Raw genomic sequence first — 18,057 nt, forward strand, 5'->3', positions numbered from 1 at the left:
GAGCTTGTTGTATACCAGCACGAGTTTATTTTCAGATAAAATAATTGATTTAAATATGAAAAACCAATGATTACTGAAGTACTATTTCCAATTTTATTTCAAATAATTTTCTCTTTTTCCTCTTAATGTTTGCTTATTTTTGTAGCTGGAGTGCTATATCTGCTTGTTTTGGCACTATTCAATTTGGTGCTATTACCATAAAGTTGCATTATTCTTAGCATATTGTAAACATAAAGATCATCTGAAAGTTCTGATAATTTGTATGTTCAGGATTTACAGTACCAAACATAACAATCATATCACCTGATTATATTGTAATCTAGTGAGCAAATAATATTCATCCAGCTTTTGTGTTCTTAGTGAGTGAAGCAGAAATAAAACACTTCTTGCTGGTAAGGATGGAAATGCATGATTGTGGCCATTTCCCTAGCGCAGAATTGTAGTATATGCAGGCATAAAGAGGGTCTAATCACTCTGCAGAAGCCAGTTGAGTTCTGACCCATCATTATTGGGACCATGCCACCTTTGCCAGGCAGTGTGGATGAATACACACAGTAGTTGTGCAGAGTAGGTGTGTCAAATTTCAGCCTCAACTTCTTGAAATTCTTCCTGGTTTGTTATCATGTGAGACTGAAAAAATAGTCAGGATGTTGTCTGCTGTGAAATTTTATCTGTAATCATTTCAGTAATATGACATTTTAAATATATTTTTCTTTTTTCCTGCTGTACTAATGAGCTTTCAAAGCAATTAGTCCGCACAGCTGGTCGATCTTGCATAGTTTCGTAAATAATGGGGGGGGGGAAGTAAGATTTTAATCTTAATGTGTTTAATGACCTCTGATAATAACATGTTTTAATATGAAGGACACAACTGCCAAAGTTTTATTACACATTTCTTGACATCACTGTATTGATCAGAATTTGCCTGTTAACAGCCATTATTTTCAGTTTGTTATATGTCCTTGATAAAAAAAACAACTTTTATGATACATTTATTTGATTTGAAGCTTTTTGGCACAGATGTCTTTGTAGGACCCTCTAAACTGTGTACAATTTTTTTTAGTTGTGACTGGTAGTGTAGTGTCCTTTGTTTTTTTAAATATTTCCTGCACAGATGTATTTAATCACTTGTCAAATGTTGACCAAATGTACTCCCTTTGTTTCTCCAGGTGCTTGAAGGTGTAAAATTCAAGAAATTTTATCAAAGTGAAACTGAGGCAGGTTCATATTGGTGGTATTAATCACAAAGTACCTATAATGTTGTTTTTCCTGTACCTCTTGAATAGGTATAAATTAACATTCCATTAACTGGTGTGGATTGTTTATTAGGAGCTTGACGCTATTTTTTGAATTATTGATGACTTTTATATGTAATGACATCTTGTATGTTTGCTTCCATATAGAATTTAACATCTGTGACATGTATTTATAGATATAAGTAGTATAGTAGTATTATAATTAAAACCATGGGTGGGGGGGGAAATGTGCTTCCCCAATTCATGTTGTGTTAAGAGTTTTGCTTAAAAATAAGTGGCTGTTTATCTGAACTCTGATTCAAAGTCAGGTATCTCTCTTGGCAGGTGTCAGTCCAGGTTAGCTTTTTATCATCAGGTCTTTTGCTCTGGAACAGAAACCCTTAATCTGTGTGCAAGCAGGCCTTGAACTACAGTGGAGTTAGTACTTTAGAACTATGCTAAGCTATAATTATGTTAAGTAGTTTATGCAATGAATTTGGGAAGAAAAGTAAAGATAAGGATTTAATGTCTGAAGGGCCAAGTTAATAAGGTCACTAATTATGTAAATAACAATGAACATCCATTTTTATTTTAGTTTTCAAGCTAGTTGTCTGAATAAGTACATAATAGAGTGCAGGATCTTGAGAATTTGGGGACTGCTGCTGGTGAGGAACATTAAATGCTGTTTTCAGGTAGTGGCAGTGCAGATGGCATTGGCTATGGAAGTTCCAGCTGGAAACAAAGGGATAGGATGAGCACACTGATAGCTGCCCTGGCATCAGGTAAATCAGGCCCTACCAGACACTCACTGAGTTCCCAGTTTAAACACTTAATTGTTCTGTGATGCTTGGTGGTTAAATTATTAACCATCTCCTGTCCCCTCAAAGCGTAATATAGAAAAGATAATGTACTGTGCTGAGCACAATAATGTGTTTATTTCAGGTAGGGCTTAAAGCACTCTATTAAACAAATTGGATGGAACATGAAACATCTTATTGTTTCTTAGGGTTTGCATGTCACTTTTTCCACTGCTTAAATGAAATCAAAGCCAGTTGAGCCACAAGTCTTGCACTAGGTTTGTGGTAGAACTTTGATTTATTTGCTTCTATCAGCAGTAATCTTTAACTTACTGATTGGATACAATGCATCTACTAAACTTGTCCTGAGATATTGAATGGAATGGTTAACACTTTGGCCAGATGTCAGTTAGGTTTGGATTTTCTTTCTTCCTTCTACAGTTTTGTGTTCTGAACCACTAAAAGGAATTTGCTCAAAAATACACGATGCTTTCAGCTGAAACCTCTTGATTGTTGCAGTTATTTTTCAAGACAGCTTATTCATCTTGAATATCCCCTCTGACTAAATTAGTGAGCACTATATAAGAAGTAATATGCTTATTTTCTCACCAGCCCTCTGAAATACTACTATTGGCTCTCTTTGGGTCCCTGGAGTGCAGAAAACCACCTCAGTTCTGTTTGAAACCTTTAAGATAATTGTTAGGTGGTTTTAATATCTTCGCCTGCAACTCAGATTTAGACCATCAAATTCTGCTCAAGTGCCTCAAGCCCTGCATTTGGCAGAAGTCTCTCTGAGAGACTTGAATTTCTAATGCTCATGTTCCCTCACTGCCTTATGCTGTGCTTCTGGTCCTAATCTGACTCACCTCAGATGCTGAAGTGTTCACTAGTGCCAAGACTAAAACTTGACAGGATTTGAAGACATGATTGTGGGTTTTTTTTTTCCTTCCTTCCTTGTCTGAAGGTGTCTGTTAACTTAGAGTGCAACATCCTTCCTGGGTCTCTTATATAAATTGCTTAATTGTAAGAAGGTTCACGTAAAATATGACAGACACAGTCTCAAATTATGCTGTTGCCATGGAGGACTTGAATTTAATTTCAGCTCCTCAGTGCTTCGGTGTGGAAACGTAACAGCTTCAACAAAGAGGATTTGGGAAGCTCCCCCAATGAAGAGCACAGGATTTTGGTTATTTAGGGGCTAGGACAGCAATACTGCCTGTGAATGATTTCCAGTCAACTGGGTTAGCTAAATTGAATTTTAAATCTGAATACTAAGAACTGTTCTGTGGAAAGAAAAGAGCCTTTTTGTTTTGCAGATCATTATTCTTGCCAGCTAAACCCTGAATCTGGATTTGTTGGGTGTTTGTAATTCCATATGTGGCAATAACATAAGTTAAAATACTTGGATATGTATCTGCTGGCCATTAAACTAGGAATGGATAGGAATTGTTAAAAAAGCTAGAGCTGAAACTTTAATATCTTCTGGTGGTTTTCCTTGTAGGGGCCCTTAATGACAGGTTCAAGGAGTTATCTTTTTGTGAGTTTAGAAATGGCTCACGCTGATAAAGAATTTATTGAATTGAAACTGTTTGTTCTCAACTTCTCTAAGCTCAGAGCATTATTTGCTTAACCTAAAAAGCCAAACTATTGTGGTTAAAAAATAATTAAACAGCCTTGAAAGCTATCTACTTGGACAATAATCTTATTGTAGAAAATACTACCTTTTTCATTCTGAATGTCATCCAAATAATTCAAAACCTCAGTGCAGTATATCAGCCATGACCACTTGGCATCTATTTCACTAGAAATGGTTTATATAATTTGTTTTGCCTCTTTAGTTTCATGTCTTAGGTTTTTGTCTTCAAGTGGGTATTTTTTTCATAAAACTACTTTTGTTTCATTACGATGCCTCTTCTTGAGAGTGGCAATCTAAACTTGAAATTGGGATTAAGAATAGAATAGCATCCTGACTCTCTCCAGTTCTCAGTTATGTGTGTTCTGCTGTCTGTTCTTTCTTTATCAAGTGGATACTGATACCATGAGAATCTTTAACGGGGGAAATGCACAAAAAATGTAGCATTTTTAGATGCAAATATATTGTGGACAGCTAATAGATGTTTGATATTTAATATCCAACCCCCCCCCTTTTTTTTTTCTAGTCCTCTGTGGTGTGTATCTATTGTTAAATGGTGACAGATCTGTAATGTAGCTGCAAAATCATCTCATTGCTTAGTGTTTAATAGAGAATAAAATACCACAAACCGAGCACAATTCTGCCTGCCATCTTTTGAAAACCAAGCACTGAAATACACTGTTTTAATACTAGGACAAGTTCTGCAAGTCTGTTGATTTTGTTCTATTCATTACAGAACCAATTGACCTGAAAAAGATGAAAAGTTGGAAAAGATGTTTTGTTATAGGTGTTTAAAAAGGAGGAAATGAAAAATCAATCATATAGTTGCTGTCTGCCCCTCAAGAATTAGGAGGAATTGTAGACTCAGCAATTCTTTACTTGGGAAACAAACACCTTTTGAGGTATTGGTATTCCAGCTCCTGTAAAACAAATAAAAAGCTCAGTGCTTCATTTACCTGTGCCTTAATAGCATACTTGGAATGGCTACTGGGATTATTACTTTTTAATCCAGATTGAAGCCTTTGAACCTGTTTTATAGTATAGGGCCATATTGATGCCTGCTGTAACACCAAAGACTAATAGAGTTTCATCCTATTTCAGTTTTGTAGGTTGCAGCAGCTCTGTCAAATACAAAGCTTTGAATATAGGTTTTCAGCTTTAAGTATCAACATCAGCTTCAGCCATGTGGTAACTTTACAGTTCGAAAACAGGGTTGTTGTTTGAGGCAGTCCAGAAGAGATGGAGATCCGTTTTAACAATCATCTCTTTTTGGTTCAGTCAACTGTGTGCGCTACCAACTTGTCTTGAAGGAAGGTACCAGACCCCAAAATCACATTCAGGCTGCGTGACACATCAAGGGACACAGTTGCCTTCAGTGCAGTGACATTTTGAAGTAGCATAAATGCTGAACAAGCCCCGTCATCCCTGCAATCTTTCACGCTAACCCACCATTGTGGTGTTCTGGTGTCCCAGTTTATTTTCCAGGAGGCTTCAAAGATGGTAATCTTTCACAGAAGTCTGTATTAACCAGCCTGCTATGGTGTGTAGCCATACTGTGAAAAGCAAAATGCCAGGGAAATGGTCTTTTGTTATGTTGGTCTGAATGCTTGTATGATACAGTCAGTGGGAATGAGGGAAATGGACTTCTTGTTTTGTGGGGAGTGGGAAATCCTCTGGTTTTGGAGTGCTGATTTGTGTAGCATCAAGGATTTCTACATTTGTATGTATTTATATAACTGTGTACTATCTTTGGAGTAAGATCTAAAACTAAATCAGTCTAATATTGTCTAGGAGACAAACTATGATTCCTAGGGGTTTTTTATAGCTCAAGCATTTTTGGTTCTGTGATGTAATTGTAGCTGACAGAAAGGTCTAGTCTTAAAATGCTCAACCACATTTAAATTTTAAGAGTTAAAACAGGCTCTAAAGCAGGGAAAGTTCACCTTAAAAATAAATAATAATCAGAATAAAAAAGGCAGCTAAGAGGTTTGGTGTGTATGTGTAAAAACTGCTCCTAGATCCAGGCATTAGGCATCCTACCACATCTGGTCAAAAGCGTGTCTTTTTGAGGTCAGATTGTAAAATACTTGAACAAGAGGTCAGATAAAGTTGTGTCTTATTTGTGTGAAGACAGCGGCGTTGCTTTGGTTTAAACTGGTGTTACTGAATTTAGGTTTCTAGCCCAGAGCTTTACTGTAAAAAAACACAGGTATTAAATTCATGCATCCAAACAAACACCTTCCTTCAGGTTGACCCTTCCCCTGCTACTTCTAGTCAGATGTGCCTATTTTTCTGTGACATTTAGGTGTGGAAATTTTCTCAAGAAATTAAGATGATGTGACAGATTACTGCATGCACAAGGAAGAGATGGTGACATTTCTTCCTTGACAGAGAGGAGCTGTATGGTCATACAAGTTTTATTTTAATATATCTATCCAGTTATGAAATGTGCTTTGTTCTACATTGATTGGAAATACATGAAGAATAGCTGATGTTATATTAACATTGATGAAGAGCATGCCTACTACATTTGGCATGCAGTTGCCATGGCAACCGTACTGTAGAGTGACCCAAATTAATTTTCCACCAGTCACTAAGTGCCCTGTCAGGTTTGGGGTTTTTTCTTTTTTTTTTTTTTCTCCTTGTGCTAGGGATAAGCAGGCTATAAAATACTTGGGTTTTTTTAAGAATCTTGCCTTATGATTGGTCTCTTGAAAGCGATGGCTGAGCTTTGTTAATCAACCAAAATCTCCCACCTTCATTTGTGCAGTTAAATGAATACTATTTAAATCCCAGCATTAGAGACAGAAACACTTGAATGAATAACAAGTAATTGAATGGAAGTAAATGTACAACATCTCCATAGTAATTGGAGTAGACAACATTGTGTGGTCATTTGGAAGCTCTGGCTTTGCACTGCTCTGCTGCTTTCACATCCAGGCTTCTCAGTCCCTCTTGGAGAGCAAGGCTTCACTAAGCCTGATCCCAAAGAGAGCAGGGAACACACTATGCTCTGCATACTTAGCTTGCTCTCCACAATTCATTAGCAGGATGCTCAGTGAATGTCACTAGAGCTGGAGTCCTTTGGCATCAAAAGGGTGCAACACCCTGATAGAGATATTGGCTGCTTATTGCTGGCATGGAGCTGAGTCCCACTTCCTAATGCTCTTGCTTGTGTAGCTGCTTTGTTGTGGGAGTGGCACCAAGTCAGCTATTCAAGTTTAAAGTTACTACCCTTAGTTATTTGTCACTGTCATAAAACACAGCATTTTGGTGCCTGGAAACTACCAGGATGGTGATTTGTGTCTGTATTTCCCCTTGCTGGACATGGGTTTGCCTCATCCCTGCCTTTGTTCCCAAAGGATTTCTATCTCTGTGCTAAGGAATGCACCTTCCTTACTTGACCCTCGTTTGTGCCTTGGCCATTTGTGCAGCTTTTTCTTCTATAAGGATCATTTCTGAGTGCATCTGTGTTCATATACATATTTCAATACATAAAACAATGTCATTGCTTCGTATTTTCATAGGTAGGGACGAAGTACCTTAAAAATATGGCCTTAAAACGCCATGTGCACAAAAGTTTTGCAAGTATAAAGCGTAGTTTTTCTGTTAACTTTGTAGTAACAGTTCAGAATATATGAAACCGTGTTGCTATGCAATCATCTTATATCTAGGCAGTTCTCATATAAGCAATTTAAGAAATAAGTATACATCTGTCTGCTCTGTTCATTAATACAGAGATCTTAGATTGATTCTGGTATTTGATAGGTTATTTGCTAAAATTAAATGAACTAGACTTCAGGTATAAGAATGATTTTTTCAGAGGAGAATTTCTTTCATTGGCTTTTTTTTTTAACCATTCTGCTGATTCAACCAAGATCAAAAGTGTGTTTATTACTTATAGTATGGGCTTTACTTATTAAATTCATGTAAGGAATATGTAGAAACTCTGCAAACATAGTACTGCATTCAAAATAACACAAAGCTTTTAATCATGAAAACATTACCTGGTGTCTCTGCATTTAAACTGTTCAGAATGCTTGCCTAGCAACTCTGAATGCGTAAAAAAGCTGTGTTAAGTTTGCTGTGTTAATAAATATACAAGAATTCCTGCTGATAATGCCTGTTGACTTACAGCTTTTGAAGCAGGATTTTTTTGGTGTTTTTTTTTTAACATTTTTTGTCTAGTAGCCTTTAAAAGGATAAATCTGTATTTTCAAAATTAAGCCAATTGGCTGATTCTTAACAGCTGAGCAGTAAAGGTATATTTATATACACTTGAGGCTTGGGAAAACTTAACCTTATATACTTCCAGGCATTATTTTTGTTTGGAGAAGTACTTGAAGAAAGACTAGAATAGGACAGTCTCTCCAGTGTCTCATGGTGACATGGATTTAAGTGGGTAGGGTATGTATCCAATCACAAAAAAAAGCACTGGGCAATCCAGAATGGTCTCTACCCTTGTTGTGGGGCTGTGGCTTTTCAAAAGAACCTGATTTAAAGACAACTGAAAACATGCTGTAGATGACTAATTGCGTTCTGTCTCTGAAATACTAACTTCTATGGGAGCCAGGGTATTTATGGGAAAAGAGCTTTTAAACACCTTGTCTTTGAAGACAAAGCTTTTTAACTCTGAGAAGTAAATTTTCTTTTGAGTCATAAAAGCAGACAGGGTTTTAAGGGCTGAACATGTACCTTTGCTTCATGTTTAGCAAGTGATTGCTGAGATGAGAATGTATAATAGTGTACTCACTTTAAAGCCTTTCTGTAATCAATATGCATAGACCAAGTAATGAAAGGCAGGGACAAACTAGGGGTGGGGGAGGAGAGGAATTTGCACTGGTGGTCATTTTTCTGCTCTTATGATCTGCTAAGACTGTTGGAGTATCATAATTAATGCTTGTGTGTACAACTTAGCCCCTACTGTATTAAGGAAAGTAAATGCACTGCTTCTAATATGAGGGGGTGAGATTGGTGACCCAGGATGTCCTTTCTAGTCCCATGTTCTCTCTTTCTTGTCACTTCCAGAATGAGGTAATAATCTTGGAACTTTCTTGTTAATAATTGTTAATAAAATAATCCAATCCATTGTAATAACAAAGAGTCTACTGCTGGACTTCAAGGACTAATGTAGTGCAGTAGATGGAACGGAAACTCCATCAAATTTTAAGCAACATACCAGATATCTGGAAGATTTATTTGATAATAACAAGCTGTGTGATAGTACTATAATACTCTGCAGTCAAATATGGCCTTACTTCTGATTCCTGTCCATGAGAGTGGTGTGTAACAACCTAAAAGATTCTTCAATGTCTTAGATTGCACTTCCTCTGCTCAGTTCTTGTGCTGAGGGAAGCTGAGTAAATGCCATTATCAGAGCCTTTTTTTTCTTTTTTTTTTCCATTAGGCCTTACGCCTGTCATTGAAATTGGAGGTACATTATAGTTCTTTGCAGCAAGACTTGTAATTTGTTAAGAAATGGTGTAAGAGGTTTGACTCATTCCTGAATGGCTTTCATCTTTCCAAAATGCTGTTCTTGTGCAGTTCTAATGATGATCTCAAAAGCCATTAACTGAGGTTGTAAAAGGATACCTCCTGAATGGAATACTTGTCTTCCTCTATATGCATAGCAATACATTATTTATTTGCATGGGGACTTGAGGCTATTGCATCATTACTCTTCAAAAACACTGGGTAGCTTATGAGTCTCCAGAAAAAGAACAGAGGCCTTTCCTCTGGGACAGTGTTTACCTGTAATAGAAAGTGAGCATCCTTGACAGCATCTGCAAGAGGGAAAGAGACTCAAAAAAGTTAAAAAAAAAAAAAAAAGGAATAAACCCTGCCCTGAAAAAACCCAACACAAGACAAACCAAACTAGAAAGCCCCAAGCCAAGCATAGTATGTCTGTCCCTCTCTGTCCTTCGTCAAGAAACCCCAAGCTCTCAAGCCACTGCAGTATTTCTTATGGTGGCCTTCAGATCTATCCAATAATCTATATTTTAAAAGAAGGGACTGAGGAAGCCACAGTATCCAGTTTTCTGCTTCTGCAGCTTCCTATGCTTTCAAATTCTTAAAGATTGCCCTGGAAACACTGTGGGTTGTCTGAGTCTTAAAAAGGCAGCAAAACTGATGTCTCTAGTTGATGTTTAATCAACTTGAAAAACTTGGCTCAATGCACATGAAGTGTATGTTGAACATTAATGCATATCAATAAAAAAATATTCTGGTCATTTTGAAAAAGGGGCACGAAAATTCAAAGGCATCCTGAAGCTTTAATAAGCATAATGCTGATCTGTGTAATAAAGGTTGAAGATCTGAAGGTTCTGAAATGCTTAAAACTGCATTTTAATGTGGAAGAGGTGTTTTTATTCAGTTGTTTTAGCTACCGTAACTGTTTTGAAGCCAATATAAAGATATTGGTGATAAACTCCTTAGAATTTGAAAAGGAAATCAAGAACAAAGTCAGGATACACAAAAATGTGCTGCAGGAGGGTGAATGTGTACATGTGCCTTCATGTTGTGGTACTTATATAAATTTTACTCATTTTCCTGTGAATGTGATAAGGCACAGATGAAAGGAGTTCTATTTAGAGGCAGAGCAATGATTTGTGATGATGTTTTAAGAACTTACTTGCCCTTTCTTACCGTCTCCAGTTGAATGGTTTTGTTCTCCAGGTAACACTCAAGCTATTACCTGCTGCCATGTCCAGAACAGTGAGGCTGCATATCCAGCTGCTGAAGACTACTTAAGTGTTCTACTCTGCCTTGTAATAGCATTTAATTAAATATTGTTTAGCTGGGGGGAAGGAAGAAAAAAGCAATTAAACGTGCTTAAGTTTTCCAGTTTCAGATGTCTTACTTGTCACTGTTGCTTCTAAATCTTACTGAGGATGAATATTTGTTCTTTAAGTTTGGGACTTAGGTAAAGGGGTCACATGTGAATGTTGAGCGACTTCATACAGAACTATTAGGTTTTCAGGGAATAAAGCAAATATTTGATTACCTCTGCCTCAGTTATAGGCAAAATATTAAAGTTTAATTATAACCACTGCAGAAAAGAGACAGAGGGGTTTTATCTTTCTCCTGCTCTACCTCCTTTCCCTCCTTTTCTGTCTCCATCCAGTGGTTTGCTGGGGACTGCCAGAGCAGCACCCTGAGGAATTCTGCTCAGAGATTTGGGTGCTGTGGGAAGTTCAGGCACAGTTGGGAGGTTTGGCAAAGTTAGTTTAATTCCTAGGTGTTGAGCAAACCCATTTCCACAGAGGAGGCAGGAGAAAATCTGGGAGAAGAAAAATGTTCTGTGAAAAACAGTTCTGAACAGGTTTTCTAAGCCTTTTAAGTGAGTGATTGTATTATGGCAAGCATGTGGTGGAACTCTGCATTTTCCACAATACTGCAGTAATAATACTTGAATTTTTCAATACTCAAATGTTGTGGTGGGGGAAGTGGGTTAAAGTAGTACCTGTGGAAGAGGTGTAGGATGCTTATTAGCTTGGTCAGATTTCTGCATTCTCCAGAAATAGGTGCTGCTGTTTAAAACATATCATAATTATACATGTAGGCAACAAAGCAATATTTGTTCTTAATGCTAGGCTTGTCTTAGTTTGGAGAAGATAAATGCAGTGAATATGTATAATACAAGAGAAGGCAGTAATAAAAAGGGAAAGGTTGTTGTTTTTGAATTCAAATTGCTACCACTCAGGGTAGCAAGGTTTGTAGTACTTGAGGGATGACTAAAAGATTAGTCATATGTAAAATGGACTGAGAGACTTGGAGGAAAGGAAGGGGGAAGCAAATAAATTTCTTCCTTTAATTCACCAAATAACCATTTTCTAGCTGCTTGACTTCAATTTGGTTACAGTGATTTGAAAAAAGTTAATTTCCGATTAAAATAAATGTGATGGTCGATAAATCCAATATAACCTGGGATCTTTATCTAAATTCTAGAGCTGGGGTTGAAAGGAGCCTGTGGGCACATAATTTTTATTGTGAAGTGTATTCCAGTACAAGTGTTCATGGACTGGCATATTGCCCCTCACTGAAGAGTCAGCAGGTGTGGTTCTCTTTACACTGCTCAAGGAGGTAAATGCCATCTACTTTGTTCACCCTTGTGAGCAATTAGCTCAGGAAAAATGAGTCATCCCTCTAAGGTGGGTCGTTTGGATAACTTAGAGAAGTTGCTTAGTCAGCTGTCCTGGTAAAATAAGGAGACACAGAAACTCTGTAAACTAGTTTTACTGTGGTGGCCATCATCTCAGAAATGGGGCACTGTAGCATAGAAGGGTAAAAATCACTTACCTGACCATCAGATGTGTCTCTGGCAGAGCTTCTCACTGAATGCAGAGTTGAAGAATTTCATTAATTTGCCTGTAACAGTGTCCTTTCATGCAATCACAACCCATGCCACTTTGACCAAGTTCCTGCTATTGTTAGGCTGCCTCTGTGAGTTAAAAACACTGCAATTGTCAGCTGGTGGCTTCTTGTCTGAGAAATGCTTTCTTCTCCTCCCTGGAACAGGGAATGGCTGCAGCTCCATGCTGCTTCCCTTGAGCCCTCTTAAGGTAAGCTTTGGAACCAGGCCAAGATCCCAAAATATGTTTTTAATCATTGTTTAATCTTAGCCTGGTCAGCCTTTTCATTGGTCTGGGTAGCCATGTAGCAGGGTGAAGGTGTCTGTAGGAGGAAAGGAGATGCTGTCTGTGAGTGTGTGGCGAAGGCAGATCAACCTGCTGTCACACACCCTTGAATCTGCTTTGCCACCTTATGAAACTGTGACTTACCTGCACTTTGTGGGAGCTAATCAACTTGTTTGGGGTTGAGGTCTGTGAAAGTCTCCCAAGAGCTGGCATTTCTGTGCTTCTTAACCAGAGAAAATCTGGTATTCACTTGAAAGTAACGAGAGCTGATTTGAACCACAAGGGGCTTAGTTTTGTGCAAATGGAGTTAATTTTATTTATTACTCAGAACAACAAGCTAGCAAACTCATAATTCTTAAACATGCATACAAGTCTGCCAGGATGACAAGACTGGCTGTTTGAACATTTTGCAGTTGAAAGTAGTTCTTTTGGAGACTGCTTGCCAATGGCTTATTTGACTGCTGGGTGACTAAGCATGCAAGACAAAATCCAATCTTTGTTTTTTCGCTCCTTGAATGCATTTCTGAAATTGGAAGCCAGTGAAAAATGATCTACCTGTAAGTAAACATTCTGCTACCGAGGAAGGAGGTAAGAAAGAGCATGCTGTTAGCCTTAAGGAATCTTTCTTTAGCAGGAGGTAATGGTGACTGGTGCTTCAAGCCAAGATGAATTACTTGTGCAGCTTGTAATTTATTGAACCCTGTGGTCTTCCAGAATGATCCAAATTGAAGTTACATCATGAATGTATTTGACACCTATTTTTCTTTGGAAGCAGTAGCTCACCTTAATGTTTTCACCAATGGGTTTTTTCTTCTGAGTTACAAATAGTTGTTGTGTGAGCAGTCAGAGGCTAAAGTAAATATTGGGCTCCCGTGCACATTTACAACAAAATTGACATTTAACTCAGGAGGCTGTAAGGTTCTTTAGTAGGAGAAGCTCATTATGCAACTGCATTCTAATTCTCATCTTCTTGGACCATGCAGCAGACATTAGCATTGCTATTTCATGTGAGACAACTATATCATGTTACATGCTACAGTGAGTGAAATTTTCTGCTAGAATGATCAAATGAAAGTTTACTGTCAAACTATGGAGCCTGCTTATTTTCTTCTGGTAAAAGCCATCATTAGTTCATGAAATGCATTCTTGAATGTAACATAAACTAAAATTAGCTAATTTTCCTTTGAAGGCAGCAAGTCTGACAGTATTCCATTTTTAAAGGCATTTTGGAAGGTTATAGAAATAAAAAACAAAGTATATATTTTGATTTTTCTATTCCATTAGTTAAATGTGCCTTGTAGATAATGTGCTATGCCATGGGATATATTAAATTTGTCACTGGGTGGTGTCAAGGGATGATCCTCTGTTGCTGGAAGACAGAATAATATATGGGAATCCCAGATCAGATTTGTATCACAGTAAACTGCGGGAGATCAGACTCTCAACTCTTGCATGATTCACTCTAGTACTTAGTTGCTTTTCAGATTTCTATATTTTTGGCTAAAAATCAATCCATTCTTTCTCGCCTGTAAAAGTGTTTTCCGTGTGTCTGAATAGGAGGGATGTTCTAAAATTGATTTCCAGGCACAACTGAATGCAAGATTTATACATTTTTTTTCTGATAGCTGTAATGACGCAGCTGCAGCTCTTGCTTGTTGAGATTTGTAACTCTGTAGTGAGATTTGATGCTCACAATCCATTCTTGATCCCAGTGAGCAGAAGCATGCTGCCTGTCTCAGAAATATCTATCCTAAAATGATTCACAGTATTTCTGGGACAATTAATAGGGGAAGGAAATTATGTTAATGATTTAAACTTTTTTTTTTTTCCCCCGTATCTCCATTGAAAGAGACACTAGTAAGTCAATGGAAGTGAAAAATCATTTGTGAGCTCAGGAGAGCAGAAAAAAACGTAGTTGAAGAAGCTAAGATGAGATACTGCTTCTTTTCTGGATCAGTTAGGAAGTAGGTGTGATGTCAGGGGGGACCATGTCTTTGGTGAAATTTTGAAAACCTAGCATTTTAGTGAACATACTTTAATTATATGGATCTCCTATAATCCCTGCTAATTTGCAACTTCACAGCTTAATGTCATTGCATAGTAACTTTGTGAAATACTTTTGCTTAGAGATAGTTACAACTGAGCCAGTTGTTTTTTGTGTGTTTCCATTTAGGAAAAAAAATACTCCTGAAATTGAACCTTAGGAATCAAATTTTTGATATGACCTCTTAATGGAGAGACTATTTATAAGAGCATGTAGTGACAGGATAAAGGGGGATGGCTTCAAACGGAGAGAGAGTAGGTTTAGATTGGATATTAGGAAAAAATTCTTCCCTGTGAGGGAGCTTAAGCACTGGCACAGGTTGCCCAGAAAAGCTGTGGCTGCCCCTGGATCCCTGGAAATGTTCAAGGCCAGGTTGGATAGAGCTCTGAGCAACCTGGGATAGTGGAAAGTGTCTCTGCCCATAGCAGGGAAGTTGGAACTGGATGTTCTTTAAGGTCTCTTCCAGCCCAAACCATTCTATAATTAATTATTTCTAAAGTGTTTTCCCTGTGCAGGGATCTCCAAGGCAAAATCCTCATGTAACCTCTGGAATGTAAGGATCTTAGACCTCTATTCAAGTTCAAGTAGAGAAAACTACACAGAAAAGCTGACTTGTGAGAAATGCTTCTTATTCCATTAAGCATCCTGTGGCCATTTACAAAGAAAGTGCTTAAAGGGTTTTCCAAAAATCCACTTCCCATTAATCTTGCCAGAAACTCTGGTGCAGTAGTACTCAGGGAGTTTAAACTGGGCCAATATCATGGTGCATACAAATTCAGAATAAAGGCCACCAGAGGAGATATGTGAATTAAAGTAACAACATGAAGCTGGGTTGTTTGGTTTTTGGGGTTTTTTGTTGTTTTGTTTTTTTTCAGGAGATTTGCTGGTTACATCACCAGCTAAGATAGTAATGGAAAAAAGAAATGTAGAAGTGTCTCTTTGAGTCAGTCTGTTTGCCAACAAATGTCTGAGCTCTGCAACAGTGTGTTTGTCTCTTTGCCACCAGGGATTTATATATTTTTAATATTGTGTTCTAAGCTATGATCTCTCATTTAACAATGTCTTTGTTAGGCCAGAGCTGAAATGTCTCTAGCTTTCTTGTTTTGTTTCCTATGGGATGTCCAGCATCAGTACCCAGGGGAAAAATAAAAGGATAAACGTGTAGTGAAGCTTCTCAGAATATGGTTCCATGCTCTGGGGATCACTCAGGGAACCATGAAGGACATTGTTGTGTTTAATTGGCTTTCAAATCCATGAGAGTTTCCAGACCACTTCTTGATAATACCTGAACCTTCTGGAACCATGTAAACCTCAGCAGCAAGGTTTAAAGATTTTATGGAGCATGTATTTCTTTTTGTTTTGTCTTCATGGAAACTTAAGGTTTCAATAATAAATAGAAACCTAAAACTTCTATCACATGATGTCATTGTATCTACCAACAGAATTAAGGAAAAAAAAGTATAATATTGGTCTCTAGGCTGTGTAGTAATAATGAAGACTAAGCTCATGGATCACTAGCTAATCTGTAAATGCTGTCATCTGCAAGTTTTAAAACTGAAATAAAGGCAAGCATGAGGTGGGCAAGACTCAATGCAAGGTACTGCAAACACTACTAGTAGTCAAGTTTTTGAGGGGATCAACTGGTTTAAAAGGTGGCTCTTTCTTCCTTTTCTCTAAAAGGAAGCTTTTGGGAGGTGTGGGTAGAGTAAAACTTCAGTGATGATGTGAAGAAAAAAGTAATTGAGCAAATGAGGTTTTTTTCAGGGTCATAAAACTCGTTTGTGCTACTCTTTCCCACTCATGAGGATGTGCTGTTTCTTGCAATCTCTCCTTTGCAACCCCCTTCTATGGAGAATGAAGTAGGAATGTTTTCCCCACTTAATTATAAACTATAGATTGATACAGACTTAGAAGTCTCTATGTCACCTCCTCAGTTTGAGCTCTCAGATTTACAAGTCTCAAACTTTATGGAGTATTGGCTTAAAAAGAAGGCTACAAAAATAAATCTTTCCAAGTTGGAGAAGAAGAGAGAGAGTATTCTGATTTTAAAAGGTGGGAATGGTTCAGTAAATTTAGTGCAGGGGAATATACCAAAATCTTATTTCTTTTAAGTTTATTTAGATCCTGATTTTTAAGAGTATCACATGGAGGAAGAGTTATTAGAATGGGTATTCTGTTGTAGCTCCCTTGAGTGTGCTGAAAATTCTTTGGGTATTGTAGGAAAGCAATATAGACAATATGCTTTTAAACTAGAAAATGTCTAGTATTTATAAGAATCATTGTGCAGGTTAAAGTACCCTTGGCATTCCTGGTGGGATTTTTAGATATTGGGATACACACTTATAATTCAGCATTGATTTAACAGTGAAACTTGAGCAGAGGGAAGGGAGAAAAGTGCAATTGCTGTTATCAGGCCCTACTTTTGCTGGAATCAGTGAAGCTGTTTGCTTTATTAGGTGCAAAGCTAGTCTGTGTTGGGCAACTATGAAGTACTATTCTGAATATTTAATTTAAGCCTCAGTTACTATGCAAAAAATGCCACCTTATTTCAGGGCTATAGTGGATTTTGTAGAAGAACAATGTGGGAAATTATTTGTATAGAGCATTCTGTAATCATACAGGATAGTTAAGTGGTTTAACCTTTATTAACTAAAATATACTTAGTAATTTAGAGACCATAAAACCTTTCGGGAACAATAATTTGAAGGTTCTGTTACTGTGTTGTTGGTTCATCATTTGGAAATGCTGAACTGTTGTTTCTCTGAAATTGTGGCAACCATCTTCAGTCTTGGTATTTACTTTTGTGTATGTGTGTATTCCATTGCCTTTGTTCTTTGATTAACCTTCAGTGTCTTTGCATTTTTTTTAGTATTTTTTTGGTTCTGCTTACATCATGTTACCAGAAGGTCTGAAAAACTAATTGCTAGGTTAGGAAATGAATGATGCAACACAGAGTAAAAGGAGGCAGGGGAGAACAACTGCTCTCTTGTTGGTTTGAAGCCTTCCTGTTGCTAAATAAGGACAAAAAAAAAAAATTTCCCCAGTATTTTTTGTTCATGGTCATGTTGTGAATTTTGCTTACACAAGTGTGTTTCCCTTTCCTTCTGAGAAGGGAACACACGCACACACACACTTGTAAAATGTGATGCTATTTTTGTGGTGGTCTTGAAGATGTTCAGCACACAGTCTCCAATGAAGTATCAACCTGATCCCCAATTTATGTAAACTAGCCAGAATCCAATATTTGAATCTGCACTTCTCAGTTTTATCACACCTTTGTTACCTTCAAATGTCCTTGTTCCCCTTAGCAAAGAAACAGCAAAAGTAATCAGGGAGAATCCTCAGTGTGTGTGGCTTTGATTGGTAAGAAGAAACTTGATCTGAAGGCTAAAGCAACGCTTGTAGTAGGAAGAAAATAACCTTTATTTGGTTTTTTTTTTCAATAGTTAGACTTCATTACCTCCTTGTGAAAGAGATGGGGGGGAACCCACTCTTTAGTTACTTGTGTAAGGCATCTGCCATCAGTTGTGTGTTTCCCTTTTTAAATGTTTGGACAATGAATGTATGGGTAATAACTTGTATAAAAATGAATGGAAATGCAAATGTTTTCAAGTGTAATGTCACACATTCAACTCTCTGGAACTAATATGTTCAACTGGATATTTTGAACAGAGCCACAGCACCAAGTGGCATAGCAACAGCCTTCTTTTAA

General features: G+C 37.5%; 1 protein-coding gene across 13 annotated transcripts in view; it reads left to right on the top strand.

Moving 5' to 3' along the window:
* NRXN1 (neurexin 1) overlaps positions 1 to 18,057 on the top strand; it is a 670,457-nt gene that overhangs the window by 146,179 nt on the left and 506,221 nt on the right. The window lies entirely within an intron of this gene.

Source organism: Lichenostomus cassidix, chromosome 3 (genome assembly GCF_008360975.1).
Source record: "Lichenostomus cassidix isolate B80296 chromosome 3, HeHo_3.0, whole genome shotgun sequence".
Taxonomy (NCBI): domain Eukaryota; kingdom Metazoa; phylum Chordata; class Aves; order Passeriformes; family Meliphagidae; genus Lichenostomus; species Lichenostomus cassidix.